We start from the raw sequence: 19712 nt of genomic DNA, 5'->3' as shown, positions 1-19712 counted from the left end.
TCAGTTTGCAGATCAGCTTTCCAAGCTTGTAAATATGCAAGACTATTTTCTTTTGAAGCCAAAAGTAAAATATTTTAAAATTTGGAAAGTAGACCTCTACTCTGATTATGGTGAAAGGCTATATTCTCTATGGTTGTGAGTGGAGGTTCAGACGTAGATTTCAGTGAGGCGAAGACTATACTTATTTACCAGTTGTTCAAAAGTCATCAAAACTCCTTCACTATAAAGGTCCCCTATTTTATTTAAGCCTCTATTCATCCATATTTTAAACCCCCTGTCTGCTCTTCCTGGTTTGAATTTATTGTTTCCCCAAATAGGTGACAGATATGAGATTTTGGAAATCTCATCTAAATCCTTATGGGAGTGCCTAACTGATATGGTGTTTTTGAGAAAATGATTTTTGGTGTCCATCTGTTCTTTTAAACATTTAGTTCTTTTTTTCAAACAAACAAAGCCTTCATTATAATAGTTAACACATTCAGTTTCACATTTATTTACTAAAGTGTAAAGACTACATTTTTACTATTTCTTAAAGGTGCAGTGGAGGATTTTCTTTTTCCTGGTGGATCATCTAAATAAGTGGTCCTCCTAATTGTCAATCATTCTGGTGAAATTTATGTACGGCCATCACACATGCTTGTGCTGTTAGCTATCTTTTTCTGTGCATGCACACTTTTAGGCGTATATGTGTTGTGAGCTACGGTTTCAGGCAGTCATTAAAGCTCACATTTCTCACTGCGGTTCTTTGATAATGGCCGATGGTCATAATAGAAAAAGTGTCTACAAAGTGCATGAGAAGAAAAGAAAGGCCTCAGACTGAGGCAGATATATCCCGGAATGCTTTGTGCTCTCCTCGCAAAGCATTATGGGATTTGCTGTCACAGCGACCTGCTGTCGCCATAGGCTGATGCTAGCTGACAGCAGTGACTAATAACAAAGATGGCACAGGCATCGTGCGGAGGAGGTGGAGTTCAATGACCAACGGGGAGCAGAAAAGCAGTGATCATCTGTCTGAACGATCAGTTAACTGAGGTCACTGTAAAGTCAACTTTATAGTCCACACTCTAAATAGTGGTTGAGGGATTTAGGGGTTAGGGCTGATGTTCGGGCACAGCAAACTTCTATGAGCTATGAAAACAGCAACTTTTAAACAGAGCATTCAAAAGGAGAAATGGGCTTGTGCATGCTCTTGCACATGTTTAATAGGTGCTCCCTCTCATGAGCTGTTACATGGTTGTGCATTTGCGTTTTTTTTTTAAGTGGAGAGGGTGGGCCTATTAAAAAATTCTCGCAAATCCTCCGGTATACCTTTAAGTTGCCTTTTGCATGCAAGCTAAGGGCAACTGTTACTTAGACTTTTACACATAGGTGATGACAGTGATTTCTAAGCTGTGGACTTAACATACATTAATAGTTGCCTTTCATGTATCCTTTATGTTACAAATGCAAAGTTTCACGAGTCACACTATAAATTTGAATGTCCAAAAGCAAAAAAAAAAAATTTATTTATTTATTTTTTTACTTATTTTCCTTATGGTCTTCACAGTAGAAGGCTGATATAACAGTGATAGTTGAAAATGCTTTGATTTTTTTAATTTATTTTATATTTAGCCATGGGCAAACCTCATCCTGCAAAAGATCTGCTAGATTTAACTTTTTAAACTGGCAAACATTCAGTGTATTTTGGTTTTAGGTCTTTGATAATCAAAACATGTTTCTATGTTATGAAAAAATGCAAAAGCAGTCTGAAACAAAATAAGGCTGTGTTTAATGCACAAATAAAGAGTTTTTTCACTTCATTGTGTTCAATGGAAATTTGTAACACGGATCCACATATATGGACATCATATGGACATACAGTATGTGCTTTATTTTTATTATTTTGGGTTCAAACAAGCTCAAATAGCAAAAAAAAGTATCAATAAATAACAACATGCATGTAAAAAAGATGTTAATTCATAAACTGTTGGATTTTCCCAAGCAAATGTTTCTTACAAACTGCAAACAGGGGTTTAAATATTTTATTTGTTATTATTTTGTCTTTGCCAGTTTCCAAAATGGTCAGATTTGTGGTCTACAATGTGATACACCAACTAATGTATATTTGTAGCCATCTGAAGTGGGAATAAATGTCGGTTGGGCCTACTTATGGACAGGGATTAAATCTTTAAACAACATTTACATAAACAGCTTTATAGATCAGTTTCCATTGCCGTTTTATATAACTTGAAATTTTTGCTGTCATATAGGATCTTGCATTTTTCATTTGACTGTACCATCTCTACAAGTGTTTTTTTTTTTTTTTTTTTTACAAATTAACAAATTCACAAAATGTTAAGCTGTAACCACTTTACCTCTAATTGTTGTGCAGTTTAAAGTATGATGAAATCTGTGCAGATTCATATCATTATCAATACTCTGCTATGTCTAAGAGCATTTTATTGTTGATTCTGGAGTTTATTGGTTACTGGGAGATCAGCCTGTCACTCTTGACCTTCTTTCATTCAAACTGGTCTCCAGGGCCTGGGCGAGAGTGGTGGCGAAGGGGGGTTAGGATGCTGCTGTTAAGTGAAATTAATCAACACCCTGCATTATAGCTCAACAACTCTTTTATGTGTGAAGCCTAAATAATGCTTTGGCACTTTCCCCTGCAGTGTATTTTTTCCTTAAATAGGACAAGTCCTTCTGTGCATTATTTGTGATGATATACTCTGTTCAAAAAATGCTAAAAATCAGCAGATGATTTAGGTCTTTGAAGCTGTAGGGAGGGGTCTTCTTTGATTACTTGTTTGAGGAAATCAGATGATTGCTTGTTTGAATTGATTACTAAGGCATAAGTGTGCCAAATTAGCACTTTGCATTTTCCTCATACCATTCTTGAAGTGTGACTGTACTGTAGTCATATAGTTATTTGAAATTTAACTATTACTCATACTGCCTCCCATCTATCTCTCTTCTGGTTGCCAGGAAATTCATTAGCTGTTTGACAGTTGGTCTCAGCACAACCAGATTTAAACTGAAAGTTTAAGAGCTTTTAAGACAGTCAGGGTCGCTGTTGATTCCGCTATCAACCACAAATACCTGGAGAAGTTCTCAGGAGATGGTCCTTTTTTAAACAATTTGCTCTTTTTAAAAATTGGATTACACCATGGTTTTACAACATGACTTCAAATACAATCCTATCAAACCGTGTATAATCATTTAGACATAGTTCTAGACCCAGAAATATGGGACAGAAATTAGGTTTAAATGGGGAAACACTGAAATGTACACAGCTCTAATCTAATGCAAGATTTAAACACCCAGTTTTATAATGGCTGAAGACTTTTATTAATTTCCCTGCATAATAGTTATATTCCTAATTTCCATTTTTCATGGAGGAAGTAGAAAACAGAATACATGACCTATGTGTAATCTACTTGAAAAGCTGTTCAGTGGTCTTCCCTTTTTTTTTCCCAGATTAGAGATCAATATTGAGATTGCACATTTCATATTCAAGCGCACTCCTTTCATTATTGATGCCAGAAGAGCAAAACAGGAAACAGGAAGAGGAGGTGCAGTCATAACAGTTCTTCAGTAAGATACACAGTGATGAAACAATTTGCTTACAAATCCAATTGATATTGAGATGAGCTTGATGTACATCCAGTAGTTCCATGTTCCAAATCTTCAAAAAAAAAAAAAAAGTATTTTTTAATCCATGTTATGAAATGCTTTGTCTATTTGTTTTTGCCTGCCAATCGATTAGGTCACCTTTTTTTTTTGACAAGCACACTATAATAGCCCCTTGTTGGATTTTTAAAATATTCCTCCATAATTCGACAATATTTCAGTTTTCCTCATGTTGTTGTGTTTTTTATTGTTTCTCAACACAGTTCCTGAAACAGATCTTTGTATTTGGGGAAAAAAAGGGATGGTTTCACGTTGAGGTCAGTCACTTGGTATAAATCACAGCCGTTTTCCCCTTTCCCTTCCTTTTCTAACAAAGAAGTTCAAATCTGTTTGCAACTATGAGACATAGGAGCTCTTAAGCAAAGTGGCCTGTCTGTGTTTTGCAGCAATAATATTTCAAGCTCTTGTCCCCTACAGCCATAACGGATTCAGTCAAATTCATGTTAGCAAAGGTCAGGTCCATCTGGGTGCTGTTTACATTCTGTGGTAGTCTCTTTCCTCAGTCATCCTTTGCTGAATGGTGTCTCACACACACTCAAAATCCTACAATCTCGTCTGGGTACAGCCTGCGTTCCAGCCAACCTATAATACTTGGCATGTGAGGAATTTTGCACACTCCATTAAAAATAGAGATGGACAAAAGAGCAATTGATTAGACTTATCATAGTCGCTTGCTTTTTTATGTATTTTAAGTGTATGTTCCTGAAATCTTTTTATTTATTGACACACTGTACCAGCTTTCCACAATAATATATTGAGTCCTCTGTAATCCCAATGAATACCTGTAAAAACTAGTCTCTTTTGATTTTACAGCATTAATTCTTATTTTACTGTAAAAAATAACTGCAAAGCAAGGTCTGTAATATCACAGCAAGACAGTAAAGAAGGATTTCACAGCAGTCAACAGTATTATTATTACAAGGAAATACTGTATATAAATACATAAATTGACAGTACCTGAAATTGACAGTACCTGAATGAAAGTCGCCATTTCCTTCTTCCAGACTGAATGGAGAAAGTAAGCAACATGCATAACTGTTTGAAGAACTACAATAAATTTGTTTTTATATAAGAATATTATGGTTACTTTCAAACAAACATTTATCTCATATCTCATAGCATTTGCTAATAGTATATCTAGGATGAGGCTAGAGTGAGGTTCCAGCTTTTTTTTTTTTTTTTTTTTTCGCACAATGGTCCGAAAAGGGCAACAACTCGTACAGTGTATGTCTGGCTTAACTGTTTTGTTTTATGTTCAAGTAAAGTAGCTGAGCACAATTCTCCTCTCATGAGTTGTCTTCAAGCACCTACTGTACTGGGTTTTCCTGTGTTAACTGAAGCTAATAAAATTAAAAGGGCTTGGGTGTCTTTACTTGGCAAAAAAAAAAAAATGTATGGTGAAGATTTGTTAGTGGAAGACCCAAAAAGTAACATATCTAGTAAAGTTTGATGTGGGAAAAGGCTCAGATGAACATCTTTATAAATGCTACCTGCAATACAAAATCAATTTGAAACAATAACCATCTTTGCTCATAAACAGCTGCTTCCTGCTGAAAGAGACTGAAAAAACAAGAAGAGGTTAACAGTGGACCCTCATCTGAGCACCCTTTTAAGGAAACGTTTAAGGACTTTGAGTAGGCATCATAGTTTTTTACAGCAGCAGTAGTTGCCGGGTTCAGTTTGAGAAGCAGGACTTTTTAAAGACAACTTTGCACTATGAACTTTTCACACAATGCTGTAGCGTGTGGACTCATTGTAATGTTTGAAATTGAGAGGAGTGCCTGACCCTTTAACCACATTCCCTCATGGCTCTCTCTCCAGTGCTCACTTATCTTGCCATGTAAGCTTCCTTCAAATCTTCTTACTGGTATTGTGATCCAGCTGACTGAATTGTTTAATGTGACAGGTTTTTGAAGCTCCAGTTTCTGCACAATTTCTGCATTTTATGATGTCAACAACAGCTCAAAACATGTCAGCATGGTACCACATGACCCATCTTGTTAACTTGTCTCACTCAACAGTAAACACATGGAAAGATCAAAAATCATAAGAAAGAAAATTAGTTAGCTGAAAATCTTTCTTATAAAATACCAGACCTGCAAACCTTTGCTGATCTCTGTTTTGGAAAAGCTTGAGTGGTTTGGAGCATTTAGCAGCTTAGCATTGCAGACTGCAGTAGGTGAGTTCTTTGTTCCTGGTACCCGATACCTTTAGTCTGGCCAGGCATCTGAAAGTTCCTGAAACTCAGAGAAATGTACGCTGTGTTTGCAGCAATTTGGTTTTGAAGTTAGCCACCAGGCCCACTTAGACTTTGGTCAGTCTGCAGAATCTGGTCATTAGCATGTGGCTTTCCATGATGACATCTCTACCGATGTGATCCTCAAGAGAGTCTAACAGAAAGAGACAAAATCCCTGTGAGTTGGGTGTTTTCTCCTCAAGACACCATGGCGGCAAGATCTCATGCCTCTGTAGGAAGGTCTTGAAAAGTTTATGGGATAAGGGAGGATTGCAGAAGTTGGATAGTAAAACAGCAGGGGAAAAAAACTAGTCTGTCCAGCCAGACTGAATTACACTTCAGTCTGGAAAAACTTGACTTAGGCCAGATCCTGCCGGACCAATCACAGGTGGTACTTTATGATGGATGACTCCCAGTGCCAGAACTACCCATAATGCAGCAGCACTTTTCTGCTAGCATAACAACAAGCTGGTAACCGCAACAAAGCAATGTTGCAAGGAAAAATAAGATCGTACTGCAAAGCACACCTTATATTCTCAGATTATTTTAGGAAACTGGCAGAAATCGTTCATTGGAGATTTTTTGATGGCTTGAAATATTTCACTTAATAAAAACTGGAGTTTTTGAGTCACACCTATAGTTATCCGATTGGTTTTAACCAAGGCTTACCCTGTCAGTCCCGCCTTTCAAATCAAACGGCACCAGCCCTTTACTAGACTAATACTCCGTGTACTAGTCGAGGGAAAACCTGCATCCTCCTACCCCAATGGTTAGGTTAATATCAGCATGGAAATTATTCCCCAATGTCCAAAATTAATATCACGATTTATGGCCCATCAACTGTATGTTCAAGCTTGAAAAAGTTAAGTACAGACATTAATTTGTTATTAGAAGACGTTCTAATTCCAATTTTTCTTTTATGCTGGCAATATAAGAGTCAGTCAGTTTGAAATGCAGTGCAACTGTGTGCATTTTAGTGTACTTTTTAAACTGTGTTTGCATAATGTGTAAACAAATTGCTAAGATGCCACAAAGGACTAACATAGAACTTAACTTAGCGGCCATTTGGATGTTGTCTGAAGGAATACATTTTATCAGGCATTAATAGAAATAAAAATAAACAGAAGTTAAAATAGTAAGTAACCTTTAGTATACCAAGCCATTACTAGTTCTTACTTGCTTTGTAAATGTCTCACTGATTCTGAAATTAGACTGCTGTTGCTGTCTCTCCTGACAATGACAGCTTCCATTTAAAATACAGTTCTTATCACTACAACTTTGTATTTTTCAGGATGTTTCATTGACAAGAAAATCAATATTTCTTTAAGTTTCTAATCAGGCACTCACAGGTCAGGGTGAAGTAACTAAGGCTTTCTCCATCTATTGTGAATTAAAATAGAACTTATACCATATTTATTTGATCAACACTTCAAAAAACAACACAGGGTTTGTCAAATTGTTTCACATCAAGTCAAATACAACACAAAGATAAACAAAATTAAATGTACAAAAAATAGTAATAAACACTAACAAAAAACAGAAACACAATATAATCTTACCAAGATGTTTTAAAATCAAAAAGATCTCCCCTGAGGGAGGATGTGTCATAGCCAAGAAGGCTCCCTCCAGAGCTTTGGGGCCACAATTCGGGAGTACCACGTACTTTTCTCTGTGATTTAGGAACCACCAATCTAAAATGTGGAGCTGAGGAAACTACATGAGGTTTAGAGGTAAAGTATGTTGGGTAAGTATGCCATCCCAAGGCCAACAATAGAGTTAAAAACAAAAACTGATCCTCAAATAAATGAGCAACCAATGTCTCACCCTCAAATTGAAGCCATAACAGTTAGGGCTTTGCAATCTTCCCTAGGAATCAGGACCCCCCTTGATGCATAGTTGATAGTAGGGTACGTAAGTGAATGCGAATTTAAACATACACACACGATACATCCCAACATAAGAGAGGAGACAAAGCTGTTTTTAAACAAAATGGAAGATAGAGAAAATAATGTTGACAAAGGATAAAGTAGGGAATACTCTTAAGAGGTCTATTGGTAGCTTTAAAAAAAAAGCATTTTAATTCAGCTCCAGAAGAATTATTCTGTCGTTCTACCTCAAGCGCAGACGACGGCTGGCCACCACCTCCTCTCCCCATTCCGTCTCTCTGTCTACCCAGCAGGCTCCTCTGATTCATCGCTTTACTCCTTTCATCTTCCGCTGTTATCTTCTGGAGGCTAGTAGAGAGAGTTGTAGCCTCTCCCTCCTCAGCTATCCTGGCAGACCTCTCCCTGGCAAACTTTGCTGTCTTCCTCCCGGCCTCTCCCATTTTCCCCTGCCCTCAGTGCACTGTCTGCCTGGTGGATTTATAAGAGCTACCACCGTGCTCATTTGATCCTCCGCAGTTAGTCTCTTCGGCTAGCACAGGCCAGACATAGCCTCTCCTAACTTTTGTGCTGTTTCCCCGCTGGGCTTCTCCTATCTACCACTGTGCTCCTCTGCTCTCCTGAACTAGCACTGGCAAATCCCCCCTCTCTCCCACTCCTCCAATTTCCCACTGTGGTTTTACCACAAACATAGTTATGTAATTTAACATAAACCTCTGTTTTAACCCCTAAATTGGTAAATCTTTGGTGTGTGAAGTAAAACCACAAAATATTTCATTTATTTAACTTAGGAAAATACCTGATAATTTTTATGCTAAAAACCATTTAACTGGCAGATTAGCTCACTTCTTTACTCATGGGTGCATTAAGGTAATTGAAAAGCTGTCTTCATGAGAAGACACTGATTTCTTCGCTCTCATAAAGGTTGGGTTTTTTTGGCAAGGTGCTCAAACCATTGATGTTCGCAAGCAACAAGTTTTGACTTAATTCGTTGTGACAGGCAAGTTAACATTAATCATCACTTTAGCAACTATATCCATCCACTTACAAGTGCCTCAAGGTATCTGGATTGACCTTTGAAAGAGGTTGAATATCAGCATGCTTTGTGAGCACTGGTAGGCTGGCACTGGTCACGCAATCGAATTACTCCACACAATAGACACTGCATGGGCTTGCATTCTCCAGACCTATGCTAACACACCCACACACACACCCCCCACACACACACCGCCTTTGCCCCAAAGGGATGAAGACATAATAGGGTACATCATCCAGTCTGACAACAAAACCCAGTGATCGTACACAATTAAGAGCACTTGATTGAATTATCTCATAGGTCTGACTCCAACCACTGAGAGCATTTTGCAGTCACCAGATCATAAATATTAGATTTGGGCTTTTGCATGCACTGAAGCAGTGACAGGGAGTGCGCCGTTTCAAGGAGCACCTCCCTTCCTCTGTCCACTCCTCTCCCACCCTTCCACAGAGCCTATGATGTAATGCTCTTGCTGCTGATAGACCTTGCCTTTTTTTTCACATTTCTCTCCCCTCCCCTATCCGATCTGCTTTTGCTGGCGCTGATCTTACCGGCGGTGATAGTGGCTGTGGATGCATGCGTGCGGTGCCGGCTGAGCCGCATCCTTGAGCATCTCTTGGGCATCTCTTGGGATTCCCACAGAGCTTCTTCTCTTCTGTCACTACTTGCATGAGAGAACCTCCAACTGACCTTGTGTTCTTCTGAAGAAAGGTAATTCAACTGAGTAAAGAAACAGGGTATTACCTGAAATAAGAGAGATAAGATTGAGAGTATAAGAGAATGATAGACAGTAGCTTTTACTGAACATTAAACTGCATAGTAAATTGTTCTGGTTGCTTAAAGCGTCTTGTCGCCTTACTCCAGGATGCCATAGCAATTGCTCTGTCAGTGTGCATGCATGTAGTATGGTGTTCGTTTCCATGGTAAAGATGAGACAGATCCCTGTGCTGGCATTGTGGAGAGCTGCAACTACCTTTAGTGTGAAATGATTTCTCACCTTCTGTGCAGTTAATGAGTGATTTGATTTGTCAAAGATCTTTACTCTTACAGTAGTTCAGTATTTGTTTAAAATCCGTGAGTCGGCATTAGGTTGTATTTTTATATTACTTTATTAGAACATATGGCTGACTTTGACCTGCCTGCTCTACAAAAAACTGGGCATGTACAAGGAGAGTCATGTAGCAGTACTCAACGAAGCTGTGGTCATTTTATGCATCTAGAATTTTGATAGATTTAGAGATGATGGCCAGAAATTGTGGGATGCTTAGATGCTGAGTCAAATATCTTTCCCTGACTGGTAATGTGTCTGGATACTAGGTATGGTCCTGGAAAAAGAAAAAAAAAGGTTAATCTCTCTCTCTCTCTCTCTCTCTCTCTATATATATATATATATATATATATATATATAGAGAGAGAGAGAGAGAGAGAGAGAGAGAGAGAGAGACGCTGGGTCACTGTTTCCAGAAGTTTTCCTAACCTTACCTCATGCTCTAAATTATATGTCAAGTTCATTTTTCATGTCTCATTTGCCCCACATGTAGATGCCCTCATAACTAATTCATTCTTGGGATCTTCCCTCTTTTCATCGCAGCTCATCAGAGCTCCTTTTTTGTTTAACTGTTTCCATTCGTCTTACTGGGTCATTTCCCAGAGTGCACAAGCCAACACGTGTATAATGTTTGTTTCAAATTGTAATTGGTATAATGAACCACTAACAGTCTATTTCAGGTTATCGGTGCTTTTTGAGGATATCAGTCTATCCCAGTGAGAAATACTGATTATAGAGGAACTATGAAACATTTCTGGAGGTTGCTTAAGGTTTTCCTATAAAAGTACTGGACTTTATAGTAATACTATTATATTTTAAGCCATCCAATTGTTAAAATGATGAACTATTTAAAAAAAAAATGTTTGGGGGCTCCTCTCTCGCTCCTGTTCCTTCTTTATGAACGGTGTTATCTTTTATAATGCCTCTTTGGATATACAGATCCACTGCAGTGCCTATCTAAAGCAGTAGATGTCGCTACAGAAAAAAAATCTGCATCTCCTCAACAAGAGGTTGTTGAAGCAATAATTTAGGGGACATATTCATCTTATAAAAATTTAACTACACCATAACATATAATGATTTTAGTTAATATGACTCTTTTTATAGTTTTCTGGATAGGGTTTAGCTCAGAACGTTGCTCTCCTCTGTACCAGGCTACAAACTTCCCAGCTGAAGAGCTGAATGAAGCAGGTAAAATGAGTTTCTCAATATTATTAAAAATGAATCACATACCTTTCCTCATGTCCAGTCAGCTGATCTTTAAAAAAAAATTTTTCTTGTGAAATCTGCTGTTACGAGACTTCCTCATCTTAGCTGTTGCACAGTTTAGCTCATACTTCTTTGGTCTTTAGTTTCTACAATTCCCTGCTTTACGATGAGCACCAAACAAGATCAAAAATTGTTTCAGTAGATTTGTTTTGTTTAGTTAATTTAGTTTAAAGATTTATGTCATTAAATTACTTTATCTGACCAAAGATTTTCGATTTTGTGAGAATACAGTGGTACTTTTCTGTCACTGCTTTCACACAGATCACTTAGACTCAAATACTAACTTGTTAAAGAGTTATTATCAATACATGTTTAAAAAAGACTGCTGAGAAATCATCTTTTGTGCAGATTTACGCTGTAACATTTTCTTTGCTAAAATAGGTTGTTCAAATTTTGTTCCTTATCACCTTTCGTAGATTTGTTTAATAGTTTCCTTTATAGCATTGTTGTTATGTCTAATATGTTGCTCATTCGCCTGATGAAGAATTTATAAAGGGGTGTAATCTACTACTACCAATTTACCGATTAAATCACATGTAAACACTTCTTAGAACCCCTATAAAGTAGAGCCTAAGAAAAACATTGATATCTCTAGTATTACTATCAGTGAGGCCTTGTAATCATGTATCCATCGTCCTAGCTGTGAAACCTAAAAAGTAGTTCCTGCTTCAGTAAACACCACTGGAAATATTGTATTCCAAATGTTATTATTATCTTATCCCTCCTGGTATTAATTGTTTTGCATTTTTTTTCACTTAAACTTTGACTCTTCCTCTTTTTTTGTTCCTCTGTTGGTGTTTCTGACCGGTTTGGCGGTACTGAAACTCCAATAGACATAATATATGATCGTGGCTCCTACTTGTTTTTTTTTTATGGTGCACGTACTTCATTGTACTTCATTGCATTTAATACTGTGAACTGCAATATACTGCATTCATTACTATGCAGTTAATATTATAAGCTCCATCCTCTACAGATTTGCATCAACCAAAAAGATAGAGCTTTAGGTTACTGCATGTCTTTTGGCAATTTTTTGAATTGAGAAAGCTTTGATATCGCATTGTCACTTTTTTTATCAGGTTGCAGGACCTGTGATAACTTCAAAATATCATAAAGATGTTTGTATTTTGATTCTTGAATGAGTTTTTAAATTTATTTGAAATTATTGTATTGCATTGATTGTATTGGGACCTTCATAAAGAATAGTCTATCCTACGTACACTACTGTAAACTAAATTGCCTCTCTCGTCTCTATTAGAGAGATACTTTCTCTCTAATATCATGCAGCTTCCTTGATATGATGGACCTACTTGAAAGTGCTGTAAATTAAGCATTAATTTCTTTGTATGCATATACATGAGAATGGAAGTTAAAAACAACTTGCATGGTAAATTCAAAATATTTCATTTAACTGCTAATACTTTTCTGGTAATCTATTATTCCTAGAAGAGGAAGGCCTATCAGTTTATAGCTTCCTCTTCAGTGAACTTATACAACCAGTTATACTACCACTGTATAATCCATTTTACAGCTTTACTTTATGGTGTGAGCTCCTTGCTTTGACAGATGGAAAAAAAAGCCTAGCTGTCTCAGTATGCAGTGGAGGAGGTGAATTTGTGTGGGGGAGGCAGACCTGAGCTGGAAAAAGCAGACGAGTTGAGCTGCTGCCATGGACGTGGTGGGCCACCTGAGGAGTGCTCGAGCTGTTTCCCTTGCTCCGATGAATTTCAAACAAGCCCACTTGCTTGGAGAAGAGCATTGTGCTGTTGTTTTACAACCCACTATCTGATTAACCATTTAGCTGTTCAACCAATTAGGTGTACTATTTCACAGAAAATGTAACAAATGTAATACCTAACTTCCCGATTAAGAAGAAACAACTTCATAGTTGAACAGAAAGTATGATGTGAGAAGTCAGACAGATTGCATGAATATGAGGTGAAGCTGTGATGGGAGTGCTTAGGAATTAAATTTCAGGCTCTGGAAGTAGATGAACATAACCTTTAGGTATCCTGGATGAATCTATCCATTTAATCTAAGACAAACAATTGCCTTAATGTCTGTAAAACACACACTGCCCAGGTCTTGTTAACCCTGCCCCATGCACTTGTCCCTCAAAACCTTCTGCAGGAAACTTGTCTTCGAGGAGAAAAACTAAAGCTTTTTGTTGTATCACACAAAAGCTATATTTCTTCATTATTTGGGAAAAAAACGCACAAATTACTTCCTTCCCTGGCGCTGGTGTGTGTGAGGGGGAGGGGGGGTTGATTAATCATATGCTATGTGTGTGACATACCGCTTGTTCTTGTTATACTCCCAAAATGGGTCACACATCTTTGAGTGTCACAAAATTTTCCTTCTCAAGTTGAAACTTGACCCTCGGATGTATTTTATTGAAAAAAAATTTGAAAAAAGAACAGATTATGTCTTTTTGGATTAAAGGTTACTTATCCTAAACTTTTAAAAATGGGAATGTAGACATGTTTTTTTGTGAACTGTTCAGAGTTGTAAATACAAAATGTCCAAGTGTATTCTTCGTGATTTATATATGGATCAGTTAACTCTGCTGAACTTGGTTCTTAGGACCATTTACTAGCACGGATCCTCGCCTCCTATCGTGAGACCAAGGTTTTACAGCTCTCAAGGCTGGAATTACGAAAACAAAAACCCATGACATTCAGGAATTTCTATGCCTGGCTAGCATCCTCTGCCCAAATTTCAATGAGGGTCTCTGCATCATCCCAGGTCACACCACGCTCTTTTGATGCCATTTATAGTTAAAAGGCTGAGAAGAAGATCATGTTGTGAACAAGTGAAGTGATCTGTGAATTGCAAACCTGGACACGCTGGAAAAACTGTGAAATGAGTCACCTGACTGTAAATAGGAGATGACATCGTCTTCTTATGTGTTCTTTGTTATAAGAAAACCAAGCCACAATTGAACCGTACTGAGCCCTAATGTTGAACTTGTACTTGTACTAGATTTAGCGTGGTTTTGTTTTGTCCTGCACGGTCTAGTTCAGTTGAGTTCCATGTTCACTCAACAGTTATCTGGGTTACTGTGCTTGACCGTTCTCGATATGGTTTGAAAAGGTTATTGTAAATGGGGCTTTAGCAAAGTAGTCTGTACAGGAGCACCACAAGAGGTTGTACTCGGTGGCAGTACCCATTCCTTTGTACACTTCAGATAGAGTCACTGACCGTAGTCATCCACAGTAAAACTGAGATGACTTTGCAGATATCATAGATGAAAATGAAGCAGAGTACTGGATGCTGGTGTACTGCTTTGTTGTATAGTGTAGAAAGAATCATTTGAATCTGAACAAAACAAAGGGGGAGATTGCAGAATTCAGAAGAAAAAGGAACACGTCAAGCTATTAACAATCTTGGAAAATATAGTATAAATACCTCTCTGTTGAACTGAACAACTTACTTCACTGCAGACACAACTGTAAATCTGTCTAAAAGAAGGGACAGCTAGGTTTTTCTTTTTTGAGAGGCTTGTTTTTTTTTTTTTTTACATCTGCAGAAAATGCAGAATGCTTTGAAGAGTGTGAACACTACTACTATCATCTGCTAGGGTAACAACTTGAGAGAAAATTGGTTAAAGAAGCTTAACAAGCTAAAGAAAGCTGGCTCTGTTTTGGTAGTTCTTTCATAATAAAATGAGGAACATTAAGTACAGCCTCGAGCATCTTCTTGATAAGCCTCTTGGAAGACAACAGTGTCCTGTTGGAAGACAACAGTGTCCTCAGTCAAAGGTTTATCCAGATCTGATCAAATAAAAATCAGTAGTTTCTTTCTGCCTACAGCAAATAACATCTACAAAAACTTGTTTAAAATATATATATACCTGTATATTTGAGTAACACCAACATTCCTTTGGGATCAATAAAGTACTTTTTAAATTAATTGAACTGACTTTAAACCTTTAAGGTCAAAGTGTAAATGTAAGCATAGGGACTGACAAAGTCCTTGACTATGTAGTCCTGACTTTGCTGTACTCCTCTATATCCTCTGGGATTTCACTGAGCAGATGCTTGATGTAAGAGTCTACTAAGGTCCCTCTGTTATTTGTCTGTTCGCAACCTGTATGTTACACAGAGGTGGGTTTGCTGAAAGGTGAAATATTTGTTACAGCTTGTTAACAGCAGCTTTATTGCTGAATACATGTAAAAGCACTAAGATTCTCAGCATTCTTCCCCTAATGAAATAAGAAAACTAGTGTTCAGAAACTATTTGCCATGAGCTTATAGCCTGGGCATTCAAAGAAAGAATTGATACAACTTGCTTTCTGAATTAATGGTTTAGTACTTGTTATTTAGGCCATCTAGGAAGAAAAAGTCATTGAGTTTTTGTTTAGTCCCAGTTTTCTATCATGCACACCAAAAAATCATAAAATGTCAACAACCTGAACAATCCTAACCTTGTGGATTTGTGGAGTTGTAATAAACAAACAATCCAGTGAGGAAAAATTGTGATGTTGCACATGTTAAAAGCATTATTCATGAACTCTTAGGATTATTGAGGATTTAAATCTCAAACAGCACAATTTCCTTGTATGTCGACAGGGCCTTTGTTCCCCTCAGTGGCTCTGAGTAGACTAATATTGATATCTTGTGGGTTTTCATTAGAATAATATATGGGACACAGGGGCTAAACAATGAGCTGTAATGTCTAAGCTGTTAATTACTGAAATAAGATAAAATGTTAACACTTAACCTTGGTGTATGCCAAACATTAGGAGGGTGGAAACTGATTACTCGTCTATTTTCATGAGAATAAATGACAGTGCATGATGTTCTGTTATGAACTACGTTGTTTTTTCTGCAGGACACCACCAGACAGTAAAATTTAACAAAACTTTTATTTAAGACCGAACTGCGGTGAACAGTGTCAGCGTCTAAGGTGGGACCTCTGGTCTTATAGTTCAGTCTGAGCCCAGAGGAGAAGATTGGTTCCAACCGGTAGGCTGCCAACGAGACCTGGCGGACGCCACCCATAGAGTCCCAGGCATCGGTGTCTCAGAGGTAGAGAACAAGCAGGAGATCAGAACCGAGCAGTCGAAGAAAGTCAGGATAATCGAGAGGGTGAAACCAAAACCGGTGTCGAAGATGTGCTCAGTACACAGATCTAGGAGATCAGATGTACAAAGAGGACCAGAACAGAGATGGGGGACATTTGCAGGTCCTTTTAAAAGACAGGCAGCAATCAGAAGGGGAACAGGCAGGCTCAGAAGTCAAGAACCAGAACGGGTCAGGATCAGACAATCAGAAACATACAGGTACGGTAGAGGACTCTCACCAAAGGCTTGAATAATCTGGCACTGATGACTGGTTGAAGGCTGTTTAAATAGAGGCTGAAGCAGGTGGATAAGATGAGCAGTAATGAGAACTGTGCGACGATAGGCAGATGAATGAGATTAGTGATTAGGCCAATCATCAGTGCCAAAGACCATGACACAGCCGCAGGTCACCAACCTGGAACAGTTGTTAAACTTTTTTAAAAGACAAAACAAAAAAATTTACCTTTTAAGAGAACTTATTATGACAACAAACATAATTAGAAATATAAAAAATAATATAAAAAATATTTATTTGAATGGTTTTCCTAATGAAACACAGTATTACTGTACCTTATAAACCATTTAATTTCTCATCAAAATAAACACTTAATATCAAACTTAATCATAATGCTGTCACAATTATGTTTTTTTTTTAAATGATAAAAAAAATAGGAGCGCTAGTCATGTAGGACACTGGTGTTTGTCCTGCAGCTTAGGACCCTAGTGTGTTTGGACCCTATCTCTGTCTCTTTCACTCAGTTGTGTCCTTGGGCATGACACTACCTACTGATGGTGGTCAGAGGGTCCTGTGGCTCCTGTGTAGCAACACCTGCCCTGTGGCTACAATTAAGCTTGCCACAATCAGTGTGTGAATATGTGAATGAATGAAAGCAGTAAAAGTGTTTTAAGGTTCTTTAAGTTGAAAAGTCGTTATATCAAAACAAGGCTATTTTCAAACTATTCTTCCAGTTGTTAACCCATCATCTACATGAACATGCCTTTGTTTGCTGATTATAATGTGCATGTTAAACTTATAATTCAGAGGAAGCTTTGACTATTAGAAGTGACATTTTGAGAGCACACTGAATATTTAAAGATGCTGTTGAAAAGTCTGCCGCAGGAGTGCTTTGTGTCTTATAGATCATGTGCAAAAGCAGCTCTGCAGGGCAGCAGCAGGTGGTCCTCTTTAGCCATAGGTGTGTCAGCACTTCCACAAAGTGGGAGGAATATGTCTAATACTGGCTTTAAAAAAGTCATCAATTGAGTGTCATCAGTGTGGCTTCGGAGTGAGAAATGTTGAGTTTGTGCAGAACCACGGAGCCAGCACATAGACTTCCAACACTTCAAACTTGGCTTTATGTCTTCCTCCTTAGCAGTTGCCTAAAGTGTATAATTAGCATCTGCTATTTTAGAAAGAGGCGCCCCTGTCTCAACACCATGCTATCTTACACTTCACTCTGTTTACCAAGGAAATCATTTTTGGAACCAGCATGTGAAGTTATTTGGTAGCTCTGTGTGAAGATTTTTATAACATTCTGCTGCACATTCATTAGCGTGTTATCCATAATCTACAGACATAAATTATCTCATCATCTGCATGATTCCATTTTATTACAAGGTTTTTCAAAATACGTACAATTTAAAGATAAATAAGCTTCAACTGATTGGGAGATAATAAGACATTATGCAGTATATATTTATGTTGAGATGACTTTCTCCTTAACAATTACTACTAGTGTTGTGCTGCAATAGGTTCAGTCATAATGCATAATTGTCAGGTTAAGTGGAAGTTAGTTGAGGACCAAAATGCACAGATGAGTAGGCAGAGAGGATTTCTTCGAGATTTGATTTAGATGGAGATGGTAACAGAAGCACAAATCCAGAAATAACAAACAGGTAACCAAAACTAGGAGACACCAGGGAGAAAGATACATGAGGAGTAAAGTAAAGAAGAGAATCCAGCAGAAAGAACTGCACAGGAGATGTATATATGGGAGACAGAACACTGAATGGGCTAATCAGCTGATAGGGAGCAGGTGTGGCTAGAAGCAACTAGAAGGGAGCTAGGGGAAAGGAGACTGGCACAATGGGACAACAGAGAGTAACTCAAAATATAAAACACTGCTTAAATAAAGCCAGAAAACAAGTACAATGACAGAAAAAAGGAAAAGAAACCAATAACCAATAAAACACAGAATGACATAAATCAAAGTAAACAGAACCAAAAAGTCCACAAAGCGCAAAATAATGACAATGACATAGCAACATAAACACCTAAAGTATGATGTATCAACCTGCAAAACAATAAATAATCCATTATATTTGCCAAATGCCTTAAAAGGGATGTTGGCTTTGTGAAATACGAAATACTTTGTGAATTACTGCCAATCTCTTATAATTTGTACCTCACTGTTAATATCATAAGTTATGGTCAAGCTACTACAAAATTACTATTATCCAAAAGCCAGTGTTTGAAAAATATATAATACACAAAAACAATGTTATCAATAGGATATCAAAATAACTGTAACTCTGTTAGGTTAGTTGTGAAGTTATACCCATCTCTGTATATAAATTCAGAGCTACTAAATAGAACCCACTGTAGAAAAGTTACAAAAGTTACAATTTAATAAATAAAGTTAATAGTTTACTTACAGCACTGATCTTTCTCCAAGAAAACAGACTGAAGTTTCACAATAATCATCAACACAGACTTGTTAGGCCTCATGTCTCAAATGTAGCAACATTAAACTTCTCTCTCATAATGCTAATTTTGTTCTTCTCTCTTTGTTGCTGTCTGGCGCTTGAAGTTACTGTAATTAGGATAATTAAACTAGAGCTCTTAATGATGCTAACATCTGGCTGAGGGGCAAACACCTGCAGTTTGGGTTTCCAACCAAGGAGAGATTTAAAAAAGAAAGTCATGCACTCTGACTGTATGTTTGATCTTAGTATGCGTGTTCATCTTGCAGGAGCATGCTCGCTGACGATTAGCTCATCTTGTGACTCTTAACATTACAGAATGTGCTTTGCCTTGGATGTGCTTGTTAAGCACATAATTTACCAGCGTTCAATTCTATCCTACTTTATATTAGTGTCTTGTCCCCTGGGCAATTCTTGATTTAGACAACTTTTGAAACAATTATCTTTTTCATAAGATGTAACTGAATATTTTTTAGGGTTTAACGCCCGATCTGCCACGAAATGCATTGAAGCCTAAGCAGCAATAATAATTAATAATTGAACTTTACTGATCTCACATTGGAGAAATTTACCTCTGCATTTAATCCATCCCCTTGGGGAGCAGTGGGCTGCCATTGTGCGGCACCTGGGAAGCAAGGGGGATGAGAAGGAAGCAAAACACCATAGTTGTCCAAAATCTTTTCATAAGTCCACATTCGATCACCATTGAAACCAGATGTTGTAAAGGCAATAGAGTAATGGTAGTCTCTCTGCTATTTTAATTACGGCATCAATTTTTAAAATAGACATTCTTTAATTAT

At 37.6% G+C, this 19712-nt stretch overlaps 1 protein-coding gene across 1 annotated transcript in view; it reads left to right on the top strand.

Moving 5' to 3' along the window:
* The first annotated feature begins 9365 nt into the window (after window positions 1-9365).
* The window catches only part of sema4ba (sema domain, immunoglobulin domain (Ig), transmembrane domain (TM) and short cytoplasmic domain, (semaphorin) 4Ba), a 68039-nt gene continuing 57692 nt past the window's right edge, over window positions 9366-19712 (top strand). Inside the window, exon 1 of the mRNA XM_038268861.1 lies at window positions 9366-9538. The gene's annotated coding sequence lies outside the window, so the exon portion shown is untranslated. The remainder of the gene's footprint in view (window positions 9539-19712) is intronic.

The sequence above is a fragment of the Cyprinodon tularosa genome, unplaced genomic scaffold (assembly GCF_016077235.1).
Source record: "Cyprinodon tularosa strain WSP-4 unplaced genomic scaffold, ASM1607723v1 ctg71, whole genome shotgun sequence".
In the NCBI taxonomy this organism is placed as follows: Eukaryota; Metazoa; Chordata; class Actinopteri; order Cyprinodontiformes; family Cyprinodontidae; genus Cyprinodon; species Cyprinodon tularosa.
This window is presented reverse-complemented; position numbering and strand designations above follow the sequence as displayed.